At 44.2% G+C, this 24,979-nt stretch overlaps 1 protein-coding gene across 1 annotated transcript in view; it reads left to right on the top strand.

The window, feature by feature from the left end:
• The first annotated feature begins 6,142 nt into the window (after window positions 1-6,142).
• Window positions 6,143-24,979, top strand: part of LOC121862399 (neuroblastoma suppressor of tumorigenicity 1-like) — a 57,765-nt gene continuing 38,928 nt past the window's right edge. The window contains exons 1-2 of the mRNA XM_042360664.1: window positions 6,143-6,229; window positions 9,342-9,444. The gene's annotated coding sequence lies outside the window, so the exon portion shown is untranslated. The remainder of the gene's footprint in view (window positions 6,230-9,341; window positions 9,445-24,979) is intronic.

Genomic DNA, 24,979 nt, shown 5'->3' with positions numbered 1-24,979 from the left:
GTCAACAAAGTATTAGAAACACAATGAACACCTTGGCGGAACTTGCAAGGTTTTTCAGCTTCTCACCAAAGCGCCAGAATCCCCTTGGAGATAAAGTGCGGGAGTTCTGCCCAAGATCCAAGAGAGAAAAGTTGCTAGGTGGATAGGCTGCATAGATGCTATTGAGGGTTTTCTGGACCTAGCAGAGCCCGTCCTGGATACTCTGGAGACCACTGCCAACAATCACAGTGGCATTTGGAACTCTGACTCTAGGGTGAAGGCTAATGGTTTATACCGTACAATAGCCACTTTCCAGTTCATCTTTGCTGCCACTCTTCTGGGAGAGGCTTTGAGTCTGCTTAGAGGGTTAACAACTAAGCTCCAGGCCAAGGCAATTGATATCATGACAGCCTATCAGGATGTGCACATTGTAGCTGGTGCAGTAAAGGAAATGCAGAAAAATGTGGAGGACACCCACAAACAGATTTACAGTAAGGCAGTTGACCGTGCTACCAGGCTCAGTGTGTCAGTAGACACTCCAGGATCTGTGGTCGCCAGAAGAACAGGTCTAATGCACCAGCTACCACTCCAGAGGCCTACTACAAAATCACCATGACAATACCATTTTTGGACCACTTGAGCCAGGAGCTTGAAAGCTGCTTTGATGATGACCAACAGTACGTGGTTCAGAGATGGGCAACCATGCCTGAGATGGTGAAAAAACTTCCTGATTGGAAAACTTCATTCAGGCTATTCTGTAAAATATGTGAAGAAGCACTTCCCAACTACCAGACGCTGGGAGGTGAGCTTCGACTATGGGACGAGAAATGGAATCAAATGGTCGCGAAAGGTGAACCTCTCCCAGCAACGGTTGCTGAAACCTTATGAGTGTGATTCCATTATGTGTAGTAATATTTACAAGACAATGCAAGTGTTATGTGTCCTTCCCGTCACCAACATCAAAATGTGAGAGGTGCGTATTTGTGCTAGAAGACTGAAAACTTACACCCGCAGCACCATGTTGGAGAACAGACTCACAGGACTGGCACTACTTCATGTCCACTATAACAGAGAGGTGGATGTGGATGTGAAGAGATTTGTTCAGTTCCATCCCAGAAGAATGGCAGCGTGAGATATATGTAACAGCTAAAGTAGGTATAATTCCTGGCAATCGTGTGCAATCGTATAAATGGTGATGTCTTTATTCTCATTCTGAGTAGACAATGTTGTATGTAAATAGTGATGAGTCTTTTTCATACTTAGTAGACAACTAGCGGAATAGCCGCCCTCCGTACGGATTTTTCGCTAGGCCACGGTAGGACGCCACCTTCCGGGAGGCTCCACATTGTCTCACTGTAGTGCATTAAGGTAGACCACATTTTTGGTTTTGCCATTAGCAGCAAGTATGTACAGATTTTTGCCAGTTCCCACCCGGGAGCATCCAACATAGAACTGTCCATGAGAGAAGCAAGGAAACACCAGGTTTAGGCCAACCATCTTTAGGGACTGTCCCTGGCTTTTGTAGATGGTCATGGCAAAGCTCACTTTAACCAGGAATTGAAGTAGCTTGAACTCAAATGGCAGGTCAGTGGTGATGAGAGGTAACCTTGGTATAAAAACGTCCTCTCCTTTGGCTTTTCATGTCAGTATTGTAGCTTCCAGTACATGTGGCATCATGTTCTTCTTGTGAGCGACTCGTTTCTCATTTTGAGTATGATGTCTCGTTTCCCAAACTCTTGACCGACAATCAGGATGGCTAATTCATCAACTACAGGAGCATTGAATCTTCTTTCATGTTCTCCCTCAGGGGTCGTGTCTGCTTTGATCCTGACTTTGTACTCGTCAGAAGGCATGTTTTCCAGGGCATTTTTATATGACTGTACAGTGTACAGTACATACGTGTTGCGCTCATGCAGCATTTCTTGGATAGATAGGACAATGTTATATCTGACACCTTGAATGTTGCCACACCTGGTAGTAGCCTACTTTTCATGATCTCCCATGAAGTAGATTTGGAGGAACTTTGCCTGTTCATCTTCCAGTGGTAAGAGGGATCCTGCTTTGTGATAGACTTGACCCTGGACTTTGAATGTTGGATTGTATCCGTGCTCACGAACTACTCTGGTAGCTCCAAAAGATGTCATCTGGAAGCATGAATTGTACTTCAGTATATTTTCCAAGAAGTGTTTTGACTCTGGTGGTGTTCCCAGCATGAGAGTCTTCAATGGTTGTGGTGATTTTTCCAAATTTGGCAGTCGTACTTTCCCATGAGAGCAGCACAGTCCAGCAGATTCTCCTTTGTACTTCTTTGCACTGCAGTGTTCACATTTCTTATCCATGTTGCCAATGACAACAGGGGATACTTTTCATATTCTATCTCATTGGCATAGTTAAATGGTGCTCTTGCAAGTGGATGCCACTGTGTATTCTTTCTTAGAAACCGGATCCCACAGCTCTCTGTCTATTAGCATTCAAACGAATTTCATGCGCTTGATCATTTTCTAGAGAACGCCTTTCTGCTGTTTGTTTTCTGTTAGCATTAAGACGGGATTCCCTTTCCTGATCTGTTTCTTGTGACCGACTGTTCGTTGTTCGCTTTCTGTTAGCATTAAGACGGGATTCCCTTTCCTGATCTGTTTCCTGTGACCGACTGTCCACTGTTCGCTCCGGGCAGGTCATCCGCTAGGCCTCGGTAGGACGCCACCCTCCTGGAGGCTCCACATTGTCTCACTGTTCAGTCCCCAAAACTTCTTCTTCCACCAATAGTTCATTAACGGTGTATGTAAGTTCCACCATGTTTTTCACTACAACGGTACAGCAATATATATTCTTTTAGCGTTAAACTGTTATCATTTTATTGTCTAATCATCACTACATATAACATCATCCGTCATCACTACATATTACACTATCCATCATCACTACATATAACACCATTCATCATCACTACATATAACACCACCCATCATCACTACATATAACACCATCCATCATCACTACATATAACCCCATCCATCATCACTACATATAACACCATCTATCATCACTACATATAACACCACCCATCATCACTACATATAACATCATCCATCATTACTACATATAACACCACCCATCATCACTACATATAACATCATCCATCATCACTACATATAACACCATCCATCATCACTACATATAACACCATCCATCATCACTACATATAACACCATCCATCATCATCACTACATATAACACCATCCATCATCATCACTACATATAACACCATCCATCATCACTACAGATCGGTAAAGTAGTTTCCGAGATTCTCGTGTGGACACATACACACAAACAAACACACACACAGACATACTTCTTTGTATATATATATATATATATATATATATATATATATATATATATATATATATATATATATACATATATATATATATGTTTTATGTAAATAGTGATGCATGACTTTATATTCTCAACCTAATATGTTTGTAACAAACCATCAACTGAAATAATGTAAATGTATGCAAATGCATTTATTTCTTTGGTAAAAGTAACATGAAGTAGTGCGTTAGTATGTTTGTATGTGATTGTTATGTTTTCACTCTCCTGTATGGGAAAATGATTATTTAATAAATTAAATTAACTTTGACATCAATAACGTAATATATTTGTAACTAATTAGTAATGGCAATAAGAAGCAACACTTATCATACGGGCAAAAAATTTAAATATTTTAAACCGGGTTTTCTTCATAATAAGCAACATTATTAGTGTGTGATGCAGTTATGGGTGTTTTACTTTTCCTACAGGCATTATATAAATAAATAAAGAAATTTATATAGATACAAAATTATTACATTTAATGAGACAATCCATTCTTCAATTAAAATTAATGATTTTTTTATATCACACACTAACATTGAAATCTGTATTTGTAACAAACGAAATAAAGTACGATAAGATACTAGAAATAATGACCACTAACCCCACCACCCCCCCTGCCATACACTCAAAAGTTTCAGCCCAGAAGTCGGTCACTGTGAGGTCCTAGATCCGCCCCTGTGAACATACAGATAACCTGTCCATTATGTATGGTCGATGTTGTACGTATTGATATGCGTTAGTACATAGAAGGTATACTGTAATTATCGAATCATTCAGTGACAATTTCAATACTGTCTAATCACTTTTTTTTTTCGCTCACCTTATTATATTTTCTTTGTATCCTGATCACCCCCAGTGCTCGTTATCTTCACCTGTCTTAGGCTTTCCTCGGATGAGTCAGTGTGTGTCGCCTTCAGGAATCACACGGCGCCACTTTTGTCCCTCCGTAGTGTTTAGTTCTTGACGTGGTACATACACACTGACAGTCGCCTGCTATATGGGGCTACCTGTACTGTTACTTGTGTTACGTGCTGGCAAACTCCTCAGCAGCGAGGGATGGGGAAGGGGGGATCTGCTCGCGTCTCAAGCCATGACAAAGAAGTAGATACTGTATAAAGCATTATACTCCTCTCTTACTACTTGGTTCATTCGATTATTGAAAGAGACGCGTGGATGTACTTATTTATATGCCTCATTAAGTACTATATAATTTGTTTTAAAGATCTGACAAGTAAAATAGCTTTACTTTTGTAGTATTTATGCATAACCGTCTAATTAACTTCAAAATTAAATCAATAAGAAAAAGTAGTCGAATACGCCAGATGGTAAGTTTGGGGTGAAGTTGGTGGTAGAACCGAGCATATCCCGACGCCGCTACCCTTCGTCACCACCTGTACCATGACGTCATCCCCAGTCAGCCTATAGCGTAGCTCCGTTTATTCTTTCTAGCCAATCAGATTTATCTAAATGCTACTCAAAGACGGGAAGTTATTTTTCTTAGATCCAAAGAAATGCAATACTCATCGCAACTATTGTTTCTATATTTAATCTTACAGTAGATCCTGCAAGTTTTACATATTAACTAGCAAGAAGAAATATTTAGAATTTGAGGGAAAAACGCAGGTTGGCGGATGAAGTTTTAGTGTGCAGGTAATGGGGTAATGAGTAGTGAGGGTCTGGCGGGCACACGCAGCAGCAGATGCCACCACGCTTCACACCACTGCCTTGTTCCATCTTATAATGCTGTTGGCGACGCCCACCGCCAACAAAACTCAAAGTCACGCTTGATAAGGTTGTGGGACATAAATTGAGAATGACCGGTGAGACTAAATGTGTGTGTGTAGGGAGGTGTTGAGCTCCACTGGTGAGCCTTGGTACGTCACTAGTGGAATGCATTGGAATAAGTGAAATGCTTGGGAGGCGGGAGAGGGAAGTGCCGCCACCACTGCACCTCCTCACCGTCACCAATACAATAGCCTTCCACAACCATGTCAGGCGTAAAAATATCACTCACAGAGAAAAATAATCCAATTGGAATTCAAAGTCTACATTCTTACACATATCTTCAGTATCAATGTAGCATTTTCAAAGATCAGGAGACAGAGCTTCGTCCACTATGTACAACCTGTTACTGTATCATGAATCAGCTGTGGAAATGTGAGAGAATACTCAATAAGACACTCGTGTGTAAGGGGCGTATCAGATAGTGTTGAGATCCTATTTCAGTGCTGTGGTAGCCTTCATCGATATTTACGCGGGAAGTTTTCTGGATATTATATGTAAAGAACAAATATACACGAACTTCTTCAGAATTAATTATATAACCAATAAAGTTATTAAACATCTTCTTTAACATTACATCATTTACACAGGGGAAGTGCAAGCTCAAGTGGTTATCAAAGAGAGGATGTGGCAACCTTCATCTCTTTGGATAAAGTCCAAACTAAACCACGACGTCACATTAAAATATGGATTTATTTGTTTCTGAAAATCTCATTATATAATGTTGCTGTTCAATAAATTTCTTTAATACACCCTAATAAGTCATGACAGTCCTGCTGTAGAATTTTATTGTACCAGGTACGTTTTAGCTAATGTGAGGAGATGGAGTGACTTTATTGCCGCAAGATACTGTAGAAGTCACCACGAGAGACGTAAATAGCCTAACTCTTGGTCTGTGTGGGTTCCCTTGACGTATATGTACTTACAATTTTCTCCGTGTATAACGTCCATACCCAGGGTGGTGCTGGTCATGAGACGTGGAGTGAAACGAGCACTGGGGTGGTGGAGGTAGTGTTGGTGGAGGGCAGGGCAGGAGGAGGCGGGGCAGGCGGTGGTGGGGCAGCAGTGCGGCTACACACTTGCCCAGGTAACGTGCCTCGCTGCACCTCCTCCTCGCGCACACTCAAATATCCCTCGTCTGCAAACTGCCGCCCTCCCTCAGCGTCTTGCATCTGCATTGTCTCCGTGAAGACGGGACGTCGCCTCGTATTAAATATATATTTTTTTTATCTAAGTGCAATATGTGATTGTGTCAACAGTGAAAATACAATGAAAATAATTTTCAGCATTAACTTTATGGTTTATTTAGCTTTATGTGCAGTCACTGTCGAGAAAAGGGAACGGTGAAGAAAATTGTTGCTCTGCGATACGATCATCATTGACTGAGAAGTGAAAGTTGTAAATGGTAAAAAATTTTCACTTCATCTGTGTCGTGTGATGCCTGACTCAAGCACAGCCCTGCACACCCTGCCATTCTACACGAGATCCACACCCGTGCATGATGTGACTCCATCACTGAATATTTACATTCTATAAACCTTAACTACTTAAGACAATGCTATAACAAGTTTCTAGTACGTTTCATGTGTGTGTGTATGTGTGTTTGTTTGTATGTATATACTGTAAATATGTGTGAGTGTACTGAGTGGGGCGACGGCGTAGCTCGTGCCAGGCCTCCCTCATTGCAGGGTCCATCTCTTTCAGTATTACACAGCTCTGAGTGCAGTTTAACGTGTATTACTCCTCTCTGTAAAACAATTACTGATGCATTTTTACTTGCACGTAGTCTGCTCCATAATTCTTTAGGTACTTTCAGTCAGTGGCCTGTCTCGTGATTAGCAATGCGAGCTGCATAAAAAAGATCAAGGCTCTCCTTATATGCCTAGGGTGCCATCAGGAAATGCCATACCAGAGGGTCCTGGAACTTGCCAGATCAGCCTGCACACTTGATCAAGATTTTTCCTAGGTATTTTGACATTAATGCGCTTCATCTAGTACGCGGAGTTCTATTTTTTCTTGCATATAAAATTTATGCTCTATAAACCCTTCAATTCTTTCCATGCATTGCTGTTTTATGTACACTTATCCCGTTATCAAATTCTCTACATGTCCAAATTCTTACAGAAAAATTCTCTTGAGTAACTGTCACATGTCTTAAGACCTGAATCATTAATCGCTTGTCACTGGGTGTAGTATTCACTTTTCGTTTTTAAAGAAAAAAGAAAGACTTGGGGTATATTTGTGTCTACTCAAGAGAGTTGCGACCTCGGCGGTACAGAGGCTGAGTAAAAGTGTGACATGAATGTGGCTGTCTTGAGGGCCGGCCAACAGAGAGGAGCCTGCTGGACTCTTAGCTTCGGTAATCTTCACAGCATCGTGCATCATCACGTGTCTTCCGTCTTCATATTGTATAACTTCAATTCATGAAACTCACTAGGGATTTTATTCATATATGACATAATGAGTGACAGAGGCATCCCTAGCTCGAGATAGTCCTCAGAAATATTGATGTATGAGTGTGTTTGAGCCGTAAACATATCCAGTGTCACATGCACCTCTTGCCAATGGAGATAAAAATGCATTTTCTTATCTCCATATCGATCTTCCATTTTCCTTACTGCTAATAATCTTCCTTCTTTGCTTGAATCGTGTTTGTTATTCCAGCCTAAACAACTTGTTTAGTTCAGGTCATTAGGGATCCTTTGAATATCATGACCAAGAAGCATCGTGCACCGCATGGACGAAGGCAACCAGACGCGCGTCCCAGGAACTGCTTCTACCACCTTATATGTGTGTGGCTTAATGTCTGCCTCTGTCCTTCACACCAGGGACGCTAGTGGCCCTCTGGAGGCTGTTTATGAGAGACAGTCGTTGTTATGCTGCTGGTTGTTTGTAATGTGTTAGTCTACTCTTAGATATCATCACCAGTGTTACGTAACTATAAATAGTCAAAGTTGTTACATAAGTCCAATTTATCATTGCCGATTCTAAACTGTAAAGGTCACCCATGCTGGCGCTGAAGTACGTTCATAATTCTCGAAATATTGTGTCTCTGTAACCGATGGCATCACATAGGGGTGGTTCATTCCCTTCACTATGATATAGGAGTAACATTACCAGTTCTGGAACAAGCATATGGGCATTAGACTTCATTAATGGACACCTACAGTGACGGTACTATTAGGTGAACATTATCAGCAGTAGGACATAAGTGATAGTATACGTGCTGATAATAACAGAAATTGTGCATGACTAGAAATTACCAGTTTTGATACATAAATGTGGATGTTATTAGTAATAGTTTACAAGTGTACATGTCCCAACTGGTAATATGCAAGTGCGTATACGACATGAAGACAAGTTTGTGTGAACATTGCCAGAACAGTATACTGGTGTGCGTATTTCTGACGGCGATGACGACTGTGGAGTGAGAAAATTAATGTTGTTTGTCATCATCAAGTTAGTAAATACGAGTGCTTGTGCTTGTTCATGAGTTTCAATACTAGGATAACTAGTATACAAGTACGGATATTAAGTGATAGTACCAGTAGTGTCATGATAAAAAATAATACAGAGGTGTAACTTGTATATTTAGAACTTGGGTAATGCGAAATTTTTTTTTAGAAGAGAAAGTGATATATAACTTTCGTAGGGAACAATTGAATCGCTAGAAACACGTTTGAAAAAATACCATGGAATAATTACTTTAGAAAATAAGAACAAAGCTACAATATGTCAGGTGAATATAGATGACAACCCCAGGAAGTGATGACCACCTTGAGCTCGATGTTATTCGCTTGGACACTTTACCCTGGTGTAGCCAATTAGTGATCACCATGTTTGAGTTACACCTTGATTATGGTAAAAAAGAAAATCTGAAATATACGTATTTACAACAAGGATATCATTTATGTTTATAACAATTGCCTTAAAAAGGTTCGTTGATTCACTTCAAATATTTTTTGTGGCAAAAAATATATCGTGTGTTCTAAAGAATTATTTATCGATTAGCGTGTTCAGCGTAACTGTATCATCAATTTTCTCTGTTAGTGAGAGTCCTGCACAGCAACGTCGGTGAGCGTATCTGCTGTTGTCTACGACGTAAACAACAGATAATATAGATAACATATGGATTCTTAATCTACAGTAAGTACCAGCAAAATCACATAGCAGCAACTATACCAGGAATTAATTTGCAGTAAGAATATCAAGTGTTGCAACAATCATCGTAGCTGCGGTGGGAAACTCGAGCACTTGCAGAGAGCAGCGGCCACAGAAGCCTGCCCCGTCACACCTGTCAAGGTCAGCCTCCTCCTCCCCCACCACCAACACTCCTTCCTCTCCCCCTCCCTCACCACACACTAGCACCCTCTTCCTCTGTCTTTCTTTTTTTCACCACGTACTTTATCTTGTTCACAAATACACCCTATCTTCCTCACCACACACACCCTCCCTCACCACACGCTCTTTCCCTCACTACACTCACTCTCCCTCACCACTATCTCTCCATCACCACTCTCTCACCCTCACTACACTCACTCTCCCTCACCACTATCTCTCCCTCACCACTATCTCTCCATCACCACTCTCTCACCCTCACTACACTCACTCTCCCTCACCACTATCTCTCCATCACCACTCTCTCACCACTCACTACACTCACTCTCCCTCACCACTATCTCTCCATCACCACTCTCTCACCCCTCACACCCTCCTCTCCCTCACCACTATCCATCACCACTCTCTCACCCTCCCTACCTCCTCTCCCTCACCACTATCTCTCCATCACCACTCTCTCTCCCTCACCATACACTCTCCCTCACCATACCTCTCCATCACCACCTCTCTCCCTCACCATACACTCTCCCTCACCACTATCTCTCCATCACCACTGTCTCATCCTCCACTACCTCCCTCTCCTCACTATCTCTCCATCACCCTCTCTCTCCCCTCCCATCTCCCTCCCCACTCTCCATCACCACTCTCTCTCCTCACCACCCTCTCCCTCACCACTATCTCCCTCACCACTCTCTCCCTCACCATACACTCTCCCTCACCACCATCTCTCCCTCACCACTCTCTCTCTCCCTCACCACACACTCTCCCTCACCACTATCTCTCCCTCACCACTCTCTCTCTCCCTCACCACACACTCTCCCTCACCAGTCTCCCGTGATGGACTTAATTTATCACTAAACACCCTACCTTTCAAGTAATACATATATTTATAATTTTCTATTATTATTATTATTATTATTATTATCATTATTATTATTATTAGTGTTGTATCATCTCATTTAATATCTTCACACACACACATATTGTTTTAACTTCAGATTATATGTGAATTTACATTTCGAACATTTTTAATAATAAATAGTGAGCGGAAGGTGGAGCGGTCATTCGGGTGAGGATACCTACTTCACGGCCTGTTGACATCTCTACTAAAGGCGGCTTAGCCATTCGCAACCTATAGATCTGAAGCGTCACGTTTTCTTCTCTGAGGACCGTAAAATAATAGTGTAGCCGTAATACTGTAATTTAATTTGTTATAGGCATACTGAGAGCTGCATGGTAATTATTATCATTTATTGTGTGACCTGTGTTTACTTCCCAGGTTACCGTTTCTTTTTTTTCTTCTTTTTTTCTTTTTACGGGGATTAGCCCACCCGGACACAGGTCACTGACCCACATCTGGGGCTGAGGAGAGAAAATGTAATAATAATTATTCAGATAAATAATATATTAAAAAATAAAAACAAATAAAAAATAATAATAATGATAACAATAATAATGACAATACTGCAATAATAATAATAATAATAATAATAATAATAATAATAATAATAATAATAATAATAATAATAATAATAATAATAATAATAATAATAATAATAATAATAATAAAAATAATAATAATAATAATAATAATAATAATAATAATAATAATAATAATAATAATAATAATAATAATAATAATATTAATAATAATAATAATAATAATAATAATAATAATAATAATAAATAATAATAATAATAATAATAATAATAATAACAATAATAGTAATAATAATAATAATAATAATAATAATAATAATAATAGTAATAATAATAATAATAATAATAATAATAATAATAATAATAATAATAATAATAATAATAATAATAATAATAGTAATAATAATAATTATAAAAAACCATAAAGAAATAAAAGGATCATGAGTGAGAAACAATATATGTATGTTGTGTTGTCAATAGTAAGGGAAACAATTGAGACCCTGCAACTGTGTGTAAATGAGGCAAGAAAGTCAGATCAGCAACCTGGGACTTGGTCACAATTTTCGTGATGCCATATGGCAGCAGGGTCTACCATTAGACACTACATTATGCTTCCAATATCTTCCCAGGCGGTAGTACCTCCCTGTTTGGTAGCTGCCAACTACCTACTATTGTGGTAGAGTGGCCCGGGTTGGGAGCTTTATGTAAGCGCACTTTAAGGCGGCGTCACACTAGCACTTTTTCAGTCATTTTATTTCATAAATTTTCTATAAATTTTCAATATTCTAAGTGAGCCCTGTCACACACACATAGGGAACTAGCACGCCAATCTTTCCGTGTTTGTCATTTATAAACAAAGGTGGCGTTGTATCCACATAAGAATAGGTAGAGACCGTGAAGAAGTTGAACACATTGCGCAGTGTAAACAAACATATCTTATATATTTACGAATCAGCATCAATAAAAAAATACACTTAAACAATTTATTAAAAATGCGTTATTGAATACCTTTAAAATTAAATTTTGATATTTTACGTGGTTCGATATTTCTTTTATATAAATATCCTCAGTGTCGAATAGCGACCACTTGACCACAGAAATTGGCGCAAACCAGTCAGAGGGAAACGATGTGTTTCGTGTGAGCGAGGCGGGCTAGAAAAGTTGACAATTCGTGGAAAATCCGACGGAAACCAGGAAAGTTGATGGAAAAGGTGCTAGTGAAAGGCCTAGGATGTAAAAACATTCGCTATAATGATTCAGTATTTTATACACACGCACGTGAGGTATCTTTACTGAGACACAAATTATTTAATATAGATATATAGAAGGGTTTATTAGAGCCTCATGATAAATGTGACAAGGCATGTCGCCAGGACACCTTAACTCACGCGATGGCAAGTGGCAACAACACGTACACCTAACCTAAAATGCTTACATGGAGGCTTAAAGTGGCGTCACACTGGCATTCTTTCTTCGATTTTTTAGTCAACTTTCAGAAATTCGTCGAACTTTTTGTTGTGCACCGTCACACATGCGTTTAACACCAACTCGCCATTTTCCCTCGTTGGACAACTGTCAACAAACAAGATAGATCCAACTGACGAAAAAAGCGCAGCAATTCTACGCCTTTTTCGGTGTATGAAAAGTCTTGGTGATCCCAGAACCGCGGCGCTGCCTTATCTGGTCCACAAACACCTCAGAGAGGCATATCCAGACTTCAGAAATTATTTTATCTGTTGGCTCCGTCATGTTGTTGTTATGCCCGCGTGATCAAAATGTAAGCAACAAATTACATTTTCTTACCTTTTTAAAGATCACGAAATAATACATAACTATGAGTAATCTTGGGAAGATGAGCAATAATTACGTTATAATAATTTTAGCTTTATATTTTGAGTAAAATTATTTTTATATAACTATTTGTAGTATCAATTATATCTTGAGATGACTCCGGAAAGTAGTCGTAAGGAGTCGTCGGTGCAGACGGTCTGTACCGCTTGACAAAAAAGCTAGCGACAACGCCGACGATTCGTGAAAAAATCGACGAGTAATGAAAAAGTTGACATTAGAAATGCTAGTGTGACGCCGCCTTTTGTGTAATCTTTTACCCAGGTGTCCTCTTAAACATGTGTTGTCTGTTCTGTTTACTCTGTTATAAGATAAAACCTATTCATCTGCAACGGAATAACCTTAACAGGGAGAGTAAAAATAGCGAAAATATGATAAGTATGATAATGCCAATAATAAAAACCACAACAACAGTAATAATGTAGATACGAAAAACCAATAATAGAAATAGTGAAGATAATGAAAACTATAACAATAATTACGATAATATAAGCAATAAATTTTAACGATAATAGATGCAAAAAATAAAATATAACAACAACAGTAAACGAACAAACAGACAATTAATATAGTAAAGGCGTGATAATAATGTTTTGTTTATGTAAGTGATGGGGGGAGGTGTAGGTGGGTCGTGTAACTTGATACTTATCCCCGCTTCCCAGAGAACCGGTCTGCTCCTAGACTGTCACACCATAACTGGCCGACTGTCACATCATAACTGTTTGACTATCTTGGCACAACTATTTGATTGTCAGAGCATGACTACGTGACTAGCCTCCCTATCTCACTTTACACTCCTCCTTACCTCACTTTACATTCTTCCTTACCTCACATTATGTCCCTCCTTACCTCACTTTACACTCCTCCTTACCTCACTTTACATTCTTCCTTACCTCACATTATGTCCCTCCTTACCTCACTTTACACCCCTCCTTACCTCCCTTTGCGCTCCTCCTTACCTCACTTTATGTCCCTCCTTACCTCACTTTACACCCCTCCTCACCTCACTTTACACCCCTCCTTACATTACTTTATGTCCCTCCGTACCTCACTTTACACCCCTCCTTACCTCACTTTATGTCCCTCCTTACCTCACTTTACACCCCTCCTCACCTCACTTTACACCCCTCCTTACCTCACTTTATGTCCCTCCTTACCTCACTTTACACTCCTCCTTACTACACTTTACACTCCTCCTTACATTACTTTATGTCCCTCCTTACCTCACTTTACACTCCTCCTTACCTCACTTTACACCCTTCGTTACCTCACTTTACATCTCTCCTTACCTCACTTTACACCTCTCCTTACCTCACTTTACATCTCTCCTTACCTCACTTTACACCTCTCCTTACCTCATTTTACATCTCTCCTTACCTCTCTTTATATCTCACTTTACACTCCTCCTCACCTCACTTTACACCCCTCCTTACCTCACTTTATACTCCTCCTTACCTCACTTTACACTCCTCCTTACCTCACTTTACACTCCTCCTTACTTCACTTTACATTCCTCCTTACCTCACTTTACATTCCTCCTTACCTCACTTTACACTCCTCCTCACCTCACTTTACATTCCTCCTTACATTACCTCCTCCTCCACCTCACTTTACCTCCTCCTCACCTCACTACTCACCCCTCCTTACATTACTTTATGTCCCTCCTTACCTCACTTTACACTCCTCCTTACCTCACTTTACACTCCTCCTCGCCTCACTTTACACTCCTCCTTACCTCACCTCCTCCTTACCTCCTTTACACTCCTCCTCCCCTCACTTTACACTCCTCCTTACCTCCTTTACACTCCTCCTCGCCTCACTTTCACCTCCTCCCTCCACCTCACTTTACCTCCTCCTCCTCCTACCACACCTCCTTACATTACTTTATGTCCCTCCCCTTACCTCACCCTCCTCCTTACACTTACACTCCTCCTTACATCATTTTACTCCCTCCTTACTCCACTTAATGTCCCTCCCTTACCTCACCTCCACCCCTCCTTACCTCACTTTACCTCCACCTTACCTCACTTTCCACCCCTCCTTACCTCCCTTTACCTCTCCTCCTCACCTCACTTACCTCCTCCTCCTCACTTTACACTCCCTCCTTACCTCCTTTCCACCCCTCCTTACCCTCACTTTATGTCCTTCCTTCACCTCACTTCCTCCTCCTTACCTCTTAATGTCCCTCCTTACCTCCTTTCCACCCCTCCTTACCTCCTTTACACCCCCCTCATCACCTCACTTTAGACTCCTCCCCTCCACCTCCACTTCCCCTCCTCACCTCACTTCCCTCCTCCCTTTCCACTTTACCTCCTCCTTTCATCCTTATGTCCTTCTTACCTCACTTTACACTCCTCCTTACTCCCTTAATTGTCCTCCTTACCTCCTTTCCACCTCCTTAGCTTCCCTTTACACCCCTCCTTACCTCACTTAGCTCCTCCTTTACCTCCTTCCTCCACCTTACCACACTTTACCTCCTCCTTACCTGACTTTATTTCACTCCTTACCTCACTTACACTCCTCCTTACCTCACTTTACCTCCTCCTCGCCTCACTTCCTCCTTTCTCCTTTACCTCCTCCTTACCTCACTTTACACTCCTCCTTACCTGACTTTATGTCCCTCCTTACCTCACTTACCTCCTCCTTACCTCCTTTACCTCCTCCTTACCTCTCCACTTTACCTCCTCCTCGCCTCCTTTACTCCTCCCTTACCTCACTTTACCTCCTCCTTACCTCCCTTTACCTCCCTCCGCCTCACTTTACCTCCTCCTTACCTCCTTCCTCCTCCTCACTCACTTTACCTCCTCCTCACCTCCTTCCCTCCTCTCTCCTTTCTACACCCCTCCTTACATTACTTTATGTCCCTCCTTACTCTTCCTCCCTCCCTCCTTTCCTCCTCCTTACATCCCTTTACCTCCTCCTTACCTCCTTAATGCTCCCTCCCTTACCTCACTTTCACCCCTCCTTACCTCACTTTACCTCCCCTTACCTCCTTTCCACCCCCTCCTTACCTCCCTCCCTCCTCCTCACCTCACTTACCTCCTCCTCCCCTCCTTTACCTCTCCTTACTCACTTTCCACCCCTCCTTACTCACTTTATGTTCTTCTTACCTCACTTTACACTCCTCCTTACTCACTTAATGTCCCTCCCTTACCTCACTTTCCACCCCTCCTTACCTCCCTTTACCACCCCCTTACCTCCCACTTTAGACTCCTCCTCACCTCACTTTACACTCCTCCTCCACCTCACTTTACCTCCTCCTTACCTCCTTTACACTCCTCCTTACATCACTTTATGTCCTTCCTTACCTCACTTTACCTCCTCTTACCTCACTTAATGTCCCTCCTTACCTCACTTTTCCCACCCCTCCTTACCTCCCTTTACACCCCTCCTTACCTCACTTTAGACTCCCCCTTACCTCACTTTGCCTCCTCCTTACCGCACTTTACCTCCTCCTTACCTCACTTTATGTCTCCCCTCACTTTACACTCCTCCTTACCTCCTTTACCTCCTCCCTCGCCCTTTTACCTCCTCCTTTCCTCCTTTACACTTCTCCTTACCTCACTTCCTCCTCCTTACCTACTTTATGCTCCCTCCTTACCTCCTTTACACTCCTCCTTACCTCACTTTACACCTCCTCACCTCCTTTACCTCCTCCTCACCTCCTTTACACTCCTCCCTTACCTCCTTTACCTCCTCCCTCACCTCACTTTACCTCCTCCTTACCTTTATGTCCCTCCTTACTCACTTTACACTCCTCCTTACCTCCTTTACACTCCTCCTTACCTCGCTTTACTCCTCCTTACCTCACTTAATGTTCCTCCTTACCTCACTTCCACCCCATACCTCCTTACACTCCTCCTTACCTCCTTTACCTCCTCCTTACATCACTTTATGTCCTTCTTACCTCTTTACCTCCTCCTCACCTCCTTTACACTTCTCCTTACCTCCTTCACACTCCTCCTTACCTCACTTATGTCTCTTTCACTTCCACCCCTCTACCTACTTTATGTCCTCCTTACCTCACTTTACCTCCTCCTTACCTCCTTTACACCCCTCTGCTTTATGTCTCCTTACCTCCACCCCCACTCCTCCTTACCTCACTTTACTCCTCCTTACCTCCACTTTATCTCCTCCTTACCTCACTTTACACTCCTCTACCTCCTTCCCTCCTCCTTACCTCATACACTCCTCCTTACCTCACTTTACCTCCTTTTTACCTCACTTTACACTCCTCCTCACCTCACTTTACACCCCTCCCCCTCACTTCTCCTCCTTACCTCACTTTACCTCCTCCTTACTCACTTTACCTCCTCCCTTGCTTCACATTCCTCATACCTCCCTTTACATTCCTCCTTACCTCCTTTACACTCCTCCTCACCTCCTTTACATTCCTCCTTACCTCCTTTCTCCTCCTTACCTCACTTAATGTCCTCCTTACCTCCTTTACACCCTCCTTGCCTCCTTTACCTCCTTACCTCACTTTACACTCCTCCTCACCTCACTTCCCTCCTCCTCACCTCACTTTACCTCCTCCTTACCTCACTTTACACTCCTCCTTTCATCACTTTATGTCCTTCCTTACCTCACTTTACCTCCTCCTTACACTCACCATGTCCCTCCTTACCTCACTTTCCACCCCTCCTTACCTCCTTTACACCCCTCCTTACCTCACTTTGAACTCCTCCTTACCCCTCACTTTACTCCTCCTTACCTCCCTTTACACTCCTCCTTACCTTGTCCTCCTTACCTCACTTCCTCACCTCCTTTACTCCTCCTCACCTCCTTCCCACCTCCTCCTCCCCTCCCTCCTCCTCACCTCCTTTACCCCTCCTTACCTCACTTTGTCCTCCTTACCTCACTTTCTCCTCTTCCTTTTCCCTCCCTCCTTACACTCACTCCTCACACTCCTTACCTCCTCACCTCTTTACACCTCCCTTACTCCTTTGTGTCCTTCCTTGCGTCATCATCACTCATTTGTCACTCCTTCCCACTCCTTTACCTCCTCCTCACACTCCTTTACCTCCTCACCTCCTTTGCTCCTCCTCCTCCTTTGCTCCTCCTCACCTCCTTTACACCTCCTTACCTCTTTACCTCCTTACCTCCTTTGTGTCCTCCTTACCTCCTTTACACCTCCTTACCTCCTCCTTACCTCCTTTACCTTACCTCCTTTGTCCCATCATCACTTTACACCTCCTTCATCATCTTTGCCTCATTCTCATCCACTCCTTTACACCTCTCTACCTCCTTCCACTCCTCCTCACTCTCCTTACATCCTCCTCACCTCACTTACCTCCTCCTCACCTCCTTTACCTCCTCCTTACCTCACTTTATGTCCTCCTTCCTTTATGTCCTCCTTACCTCCTTTACTTTCCTTACCTCCTTTTCCTTACCTCCTCCCTTACCTCTCTCCTCCTCCTTACCTCACTTTACACTCTCCTCACCTCACTTTACCTCCTTTCCTTTGCACTCATCATGTCATTTTTGCATTCATCGCCCCATCGCATCATCATCATCCCACACTCCACCTCATCATCACCTCCTTTACATTCACTCATCCTCACTTTACACTCCTCCTTGCCTCACTTTACACTCCTCCTCACCTCCTTTACATCCTCCTTACCTCCTTCTACTCACTCCTTACCTCCTTCTCCTCCTTACCTCCTTTACCTCCTTCCTCACCTTACACCCCTCCTTACCTCACTTTATACTCCTCCTTACCTCCTTCCTCCTCCTTACCTCCTTTACATCCTCTCCCCTCTTTACACTCCTCCTTCTCATTTGCCTCATCCTTACCTTTACATCATCCTTGCCTCATTACACTCACTCCTCTCACCACTCATCCTTATCTCATTCTCATCCACTCATCTTATCATCATCCCATCCTTCCCTCTCATCCTCCCCATCATCATCACTCACTTCCATCCTCCTTACCTCATACCTCCTCCTTACCTCCCCTACATTCCTCCTTACCTCACTCCTCTCACCTCACTTCCACTCCTCCTTACCTCCTTTACACTCCTCCTTCATTTTCCTTCCTTACCACCTCTTCTCCTTACCTCCACTTTACATCTCATCCTTACCTACTTTACACTCATCTCCTCTTACCTCTTTGCATCATCATCCCTTCATTTGCATCATCCATCATCACTCATCTTCATATACCTCACACCTCCTTATCCCCTTACCTCCTTTACACCTCCTTACCTCCTTCACCTCCTTACCTCCTCCTTACCTCCACTCCTCCTTACTCACTTTACCTCCTCCTCACCTCCTTTACCTCACCTCACTCACCCCTCATTCCTCATCACCACCTCCTCCTTACTCCTTTACCTCCTTACTCACTTTATCCCTCCTTACCTCCTTTACCTCCTCCTTCACCTCTTTACCTCCTCACCTCCTTTTCCTCCCTCACCTCCTTACCTCTCTTTACCTCCTCCTCCTCACACCTCCTTCCTACTCCTCTCCTTACTCCTTTACACTCCTCCTCTCCTTTTCATCATCCTCACTTCCACCTCCATCATCACTCCTCATCCTCCTTACCTCCTTTCTCTCCTTACTCACTTTACATCCTCCCTCACTTCCCTCCTTACCTCACTCCTCCTCACCTCCTTTACCTCCTACCTCACTCCTCCTCCTCCTTTACACTCCTCACCTCCTTTACACCTCCTTCCTCCTCCTCCTTTACCTCACCTCTCTTACCTCCTCCTCACCTCACTTTACCTCCTTTACCTCCTCCTCCCTTTACACTCCTCATCTCATCATCATTCGCATCATCACTCACTCATCATCATCCCTCACCTCAGCTGTACTCCTCCTTTCTTCTCCTCCTACCTCACTTTACCTCCTCCTTACCTCCTTCCCTCCTCCTTACTCACTTTATCCTCCTTCCTCACCTCTCCTTACCTCCTTCACCTACCTCCTCCTCACCTCCTTACCTCCTCCTTACCTCTGTCCTCCTCACCTCTCTTCACTCCTCCTTACCTCACTTTACCTCCTCCTCACCTCCCCTCACTCCTCCTTGCCTGTGCACTCATTACTCACTCACACCCTCCTTACATCACTTCATGCCCTCATACCTCCTTACCTCATCATCATATGCACTCTCCTCATTTACCCCCTCCCTCCCTCCCTCACCTCCTCCTCACTTTACCCTCCTCCTCCTCACTTCCTCCTCCTTCACTCACTTTACACCGCCTCACCCTCCTTACCTCACTTTTCCTCCTTACCTCACTTTCCTCCTCCTCCTTTTCCCTCCCTCCTTACACTCACTCCTCACCTCCTTACCTCCTCACCTCTTTACACCTCCCTTACTCCTTTGTGTCCTTCCTTAAAGCTGTCATCATCACTCATGTTCACTCCTTCCCACTCCACCTCCTCCTCACACTCCTTTACCTCCTCACCTCCTTTGCTCCTCCTCCTCCTTTGCTCCTCCTCACCTCCTTTACACCTCCTACCTCTTACCTCCTCACCTCCTTTGTCCTCCTCACCTCCTTTACACCTCCTTACCTCCTCCTTACCTCCTTTACCTTACCTCCTTTGTCCCACCTCACTTTACACCTCCTTACATACATCTTTGCCTCATGTTCTTGTCATCACACTCCTTTACACCTCCATACCTCACTTCCCCTCACTCATCACTCTCTTACAGTCCTCCTCCACCTCACTTACCTCCTCCTCACCTCCTTTACCTCCTCCTTACCTCACTTTATCTCCTCCTTCCTTTATGTCCTCCTTACCTCCTTTACTCTCCTTACCTCCTTTGTCCTCCTCCTCCCTTTACCTCTCTCCTCCTCCTTACCTCACTTTACACTCTCCTCACCTCACTTTACCTCTTTGTCCTTTGCACTCATGCATATCATATTTTTCATATCATCGCACTCATCCCTCATCATCATCATCCCACACTCCACATCATCATCACCTCATTACATTTCACTCATCCTCACCTACACTTCCTCCTCCTCACTTTACACCCCTCCTCACCTCCTTACACTCTCCTACCACCCACTTACCACTCCTTACCTCCATATGTCCTCCTTACCTCCTTACCTCCTCCTCACCTACACCCCTCCTTACCTCACACTCCTCCTCACCTCACTTCCTCCTCCTCACCTCCTTTACACTCACCTCCCCTCCTACACCTCCATCTCACTTACACTCACCTTACCCATACATCATCATTGCCTCATAACACTCACTCCTCATACACATTTCACTCATGCCTATATCATGCATATCGCCCCGCATCAGCACCTGATCGCTTATCGCATCATCGCATAAGCGCATCAAGCGCATGTCGGCCCCGCATCGTAGTGTCATCATCAAAACGCATCATCATGCACTCACTTTGCATCATCCTTGTCTCATGCCTCCTCCTTGCCTCACGCCTGCATTCCTCCTTACCTCACTCCTCTCACCTCACTTCCACCCCCTCCTTGCCTCCTTTACACTCCTCCTTCATTTGTCCTTCCTTACACACCTCATTGTCTCCTTACCTCCACTTTGCATTTCATCCTTACACTACTTTACACTCATCTCCTCTTTGCCTCTTTGCATCATCATTGTCCTTCATATTTTTGCATCATCGCATCATGCACTCATTTTGTCATCATACCATCATCTGTACCTCCTTTATGTTATCTTGCCTCCTTTACACCTCCTTACCTCCTTCATCCTCCTCACCTCCTCCTCACCTCCACTCTTTCCTCCTTACCACTTTACCTCCTCCTCACCTCCTTACCTCACCTCACTCCTTTGTGCATACCACTCATCATTTCACTCATCGCCCCTCCACTCATCACCCTCTTTGCCTCATTACCTCCTTTATGTCCTCCTTACTCACATCCCTCCTCACCTCCTTACCTCCTCCTCCCACCTCCTATACCTCCTCACCTCCTTTACACCCCTCACCTCCTTACCTCTCCTTACCTCCTCCTCCTCACACCTCCTCACTACTCCTCTCCTTACTCCTTACATTCACACTCCTCTCTTTACATATTTCATCATCATCCACATCTCACTGCATCATCACTCCTCATCCTCCTCACCTCCTATCACTCCACTCACTTTACATCCTCACCTCACTTACCTCCTTACCTCACATGCACTCCTCACCTCCACCTCACCTCACTCCTCCTCCTCCTTTACACTCCTCACCTCCTTTACACCTCCTCCTCCTCCTCCTTTACCTCACCTCCTCACCTCCTCCTCACCTCCCTTTACCTCCTTTACCTCCTCCTACATATACATATTGCACATGTCATCATCATATAAAATCATCACTCACTCATGCATCATCACTCACCATCATTGCTCATCCTCTTTGCTCCTCACTCCTCACTTTGTCTCCTCCACCTCCTTCACTCCTCACCACATCCTCCTTCCCACACTCTCCTCACCTCCTTTGCATCCACCTCTCCATCCTCCTCACCTCCTTACCCCTCCTTACCTATATCCCCACACCCCTCCTCCCCACTCCTCACCTCACATTACCTCCTCCTCACCTCCCCACACCATCCATACCTCCACTCAACACTCACTCACACCCTCCTTACATCATCTCCCCACACTCATGCATCACTCTCATCACATAACACGCATCATCATACCACACCATCGCGCACATCATCCTCACATCACTTTGCCCTCCTCCTCCTCACTTTCCATCCTCCTTACACTCACTTTACACTCTCCTCACACTCCTTACCTCACTCCTTTACACTCCCACACTCACCTTACATTTCCTCACCTCACTTAACACTCCTCCTCCTTTACATCTCCATACCTCCCTTTACCTCCTTATCTTTACACCATCATCTTACTCCCATCATTCCTCTGCTTACCTTGACTCACTCACTTGCACTCATCACTTCACCACCTCACACTCCTCTCCACCTCCTCACCTCACTTTACACTCCTCCTACCTCACTTTACACTCCTCACCTCCCACCTCCTCACCTCCTTTACACCTCACTCACTACTTACCTCATCACCCCTTTGCTCATACCTCCACCTCCCTCATGCCCTTCATCATCACACCTCATTGCATCATCCTCACCTCCTTTACACCTCCTTCCTCTCATAATCTCACCACCTCACTCCTCCCTCCTCTGCATCTCATCACTCATACAATCCCATCCTCCACATCACCTCCACACTCCACTCCTCACCCACTCCCATACCCACTCATCCTCCTTATCACTTCCTCCCTACCTCCTTTATCTCCTCCTCACCTCCTTTACATATCCTCACCCCTCACTTTACACCCCTCCTCACCTCACACTCACCTCTTTACCCACCTCCACCTCCTCCTCACTTTACCTCCTTACACCCCCATGTCCTTACCACACTTTACACTCACTCACATCATTTTACACCATCATCATCATCATCATCATCCACACACCTATGCACTCACTCCTCACGCCTCACTTCAACATCACTATCCACCTCACTTTACACTCCTCCTCCCTCCTTCACCCCTACTCCTACACCTCCTTTACAACTCCTCACCTCACACACCCTCCTTTACACTCCTCCTCACCTCACTTCACCTCCTCACCCCTCCTTTACCTCCTCCACCTCCTTTACACCTCCTCCTCCCCACCCTTTACACTCCTCAATTTACACCTCCTTACCTCACCTTTACATACTCACTCCTCCTCTCTCCTCACATACTCATTCATCCTGACACACTCCATCCTTGTGCATCATCTCTCAGCTGCATTTCATCTGGCTGCATCCTCCACACCTCCATGCACATTCATAAACCTCACTTTGCACCTCCTCTGCCTCACTTTGCACTCCTCTCACCTCACTCCTCCTCACTTAGCTCTCTCCTTTACACCATCTCCTTACCTCTTTGCACTCCTGCTCATCTCCTTACCTGCACTTCACACTCCTCCTCTTTACTCCTTTGCTGTCTTACCTCCTCACATACACTCCTCCTCCCACCTCTCCCTCATCATGCCTCATTTGCATCATCATCACCTCTGCTTTACCAAAATATAAGCCTCAGCTGCACATCTATCCTAAGCCTTGGCTGCACTCCTCCTCACTCACACACTCATATACACTCCTTCCACACTCCTCCTCCCTCTTCCACCATCTCCCATACCTCACTCTACACTCCTCCTAACCTTACTTTACACACTCATCACCTCACTTCCTCCTCACACCATCTCTGCCTCACTTTACACTCCACCTCACCCCTCACTTTACACTCCTCACCTCATATCATCGCGCAACGTCTCGCGCATGTCATCGCGCTCCTCACTCGCTGCACTCATATGCACGCTCTCCGCCGCATAAGCACGCATCATCCTCCGCATAAAGCACCACGCCGTCTCAGCCCTTTATCTGGCTGCATCATCCCCTATTATCGCTGCATCATCATCCTCCTTGCCTCCTCCTCCACCTCCTTTGCTTCACCTCCTTTGCTCATTTTTTCCACCTCATAGCCACATTCCATCACTCCTCTCGCTGCATCTCCTCACCCTCATTTACCTCCTCCTCACCTCACTGCATCCTCCTTACCTCCTTTGCTCCTCACCTCCTTTACACTCCTCCTCACTTCCCTCCTTCTCACCTCACTTTACCTCCCACCTCACCTCCTTTACCTCCTCCCCTTCCTTTACCTCCTCCTCCTCCTTCCTTCACTCACCTCCTTTACCTCCTTTACATATTACCTCTTTGCATGTCCTTTGCATATATTTGCGCCAATGTCGCCCGCATCATTTTGCCATCATCATCGCGGCTTTGCGCTCTTCATCGGCAGGCGCATCATCCTCGCATCAGCCTGCATCATCATCTTATTTACACTCCGTACCCTCCTTTATTACTATCCTCATCTTGCCTCCACTTTGCACTCTCCTCGCCTCATGCATCCTCCTCACTCCTGCGCATCCTCTCCGCACTCACGCTCCTCGCCCTCTGCATTCGCTCTTCCTTATTTACCTCCTCTCCACCCCTCCTTTACCTCCTCCTCACCTCACTTCCCACACTCCTCCTCCCTCACTTCCCCACCATCTCGCTTGCCTCGCCCCCACGCTCCTCCTCACCTCTTTGCGCTCACTCCTCGCCTCTTTACGCTCCTCCTCCCCGCACTCACTTTACCATCTCCTCACCTCACTTTGCACTCATCCTCACTCATTGCATCATCACTCACGCTCGCTTTGCGCTCATCATCGCCTCATGCGTGGCCCCCCCT

Source organism: Homarus americanus, unplaced genomic scaffold (assembly GCF_018991925.1).
Source record: "Homarus americanus isolate GMGI-L3 unplaced genomic scaffold, GMGI_Hamer_2.0 scaffold31037, whole genome shotgun sequence".
In the NCBI taxonomy this organism is placed as follows: Eukaryota; Metazoa; Arthropoda; class Malacostraca; order Decapoda; family Nephropidae; genus Homarus; species Homarus americanus.
Note: the sequence above shows the minus strand (reverse complement) of the source record. Positions and strands in the feature narration are given on the sequence as shown.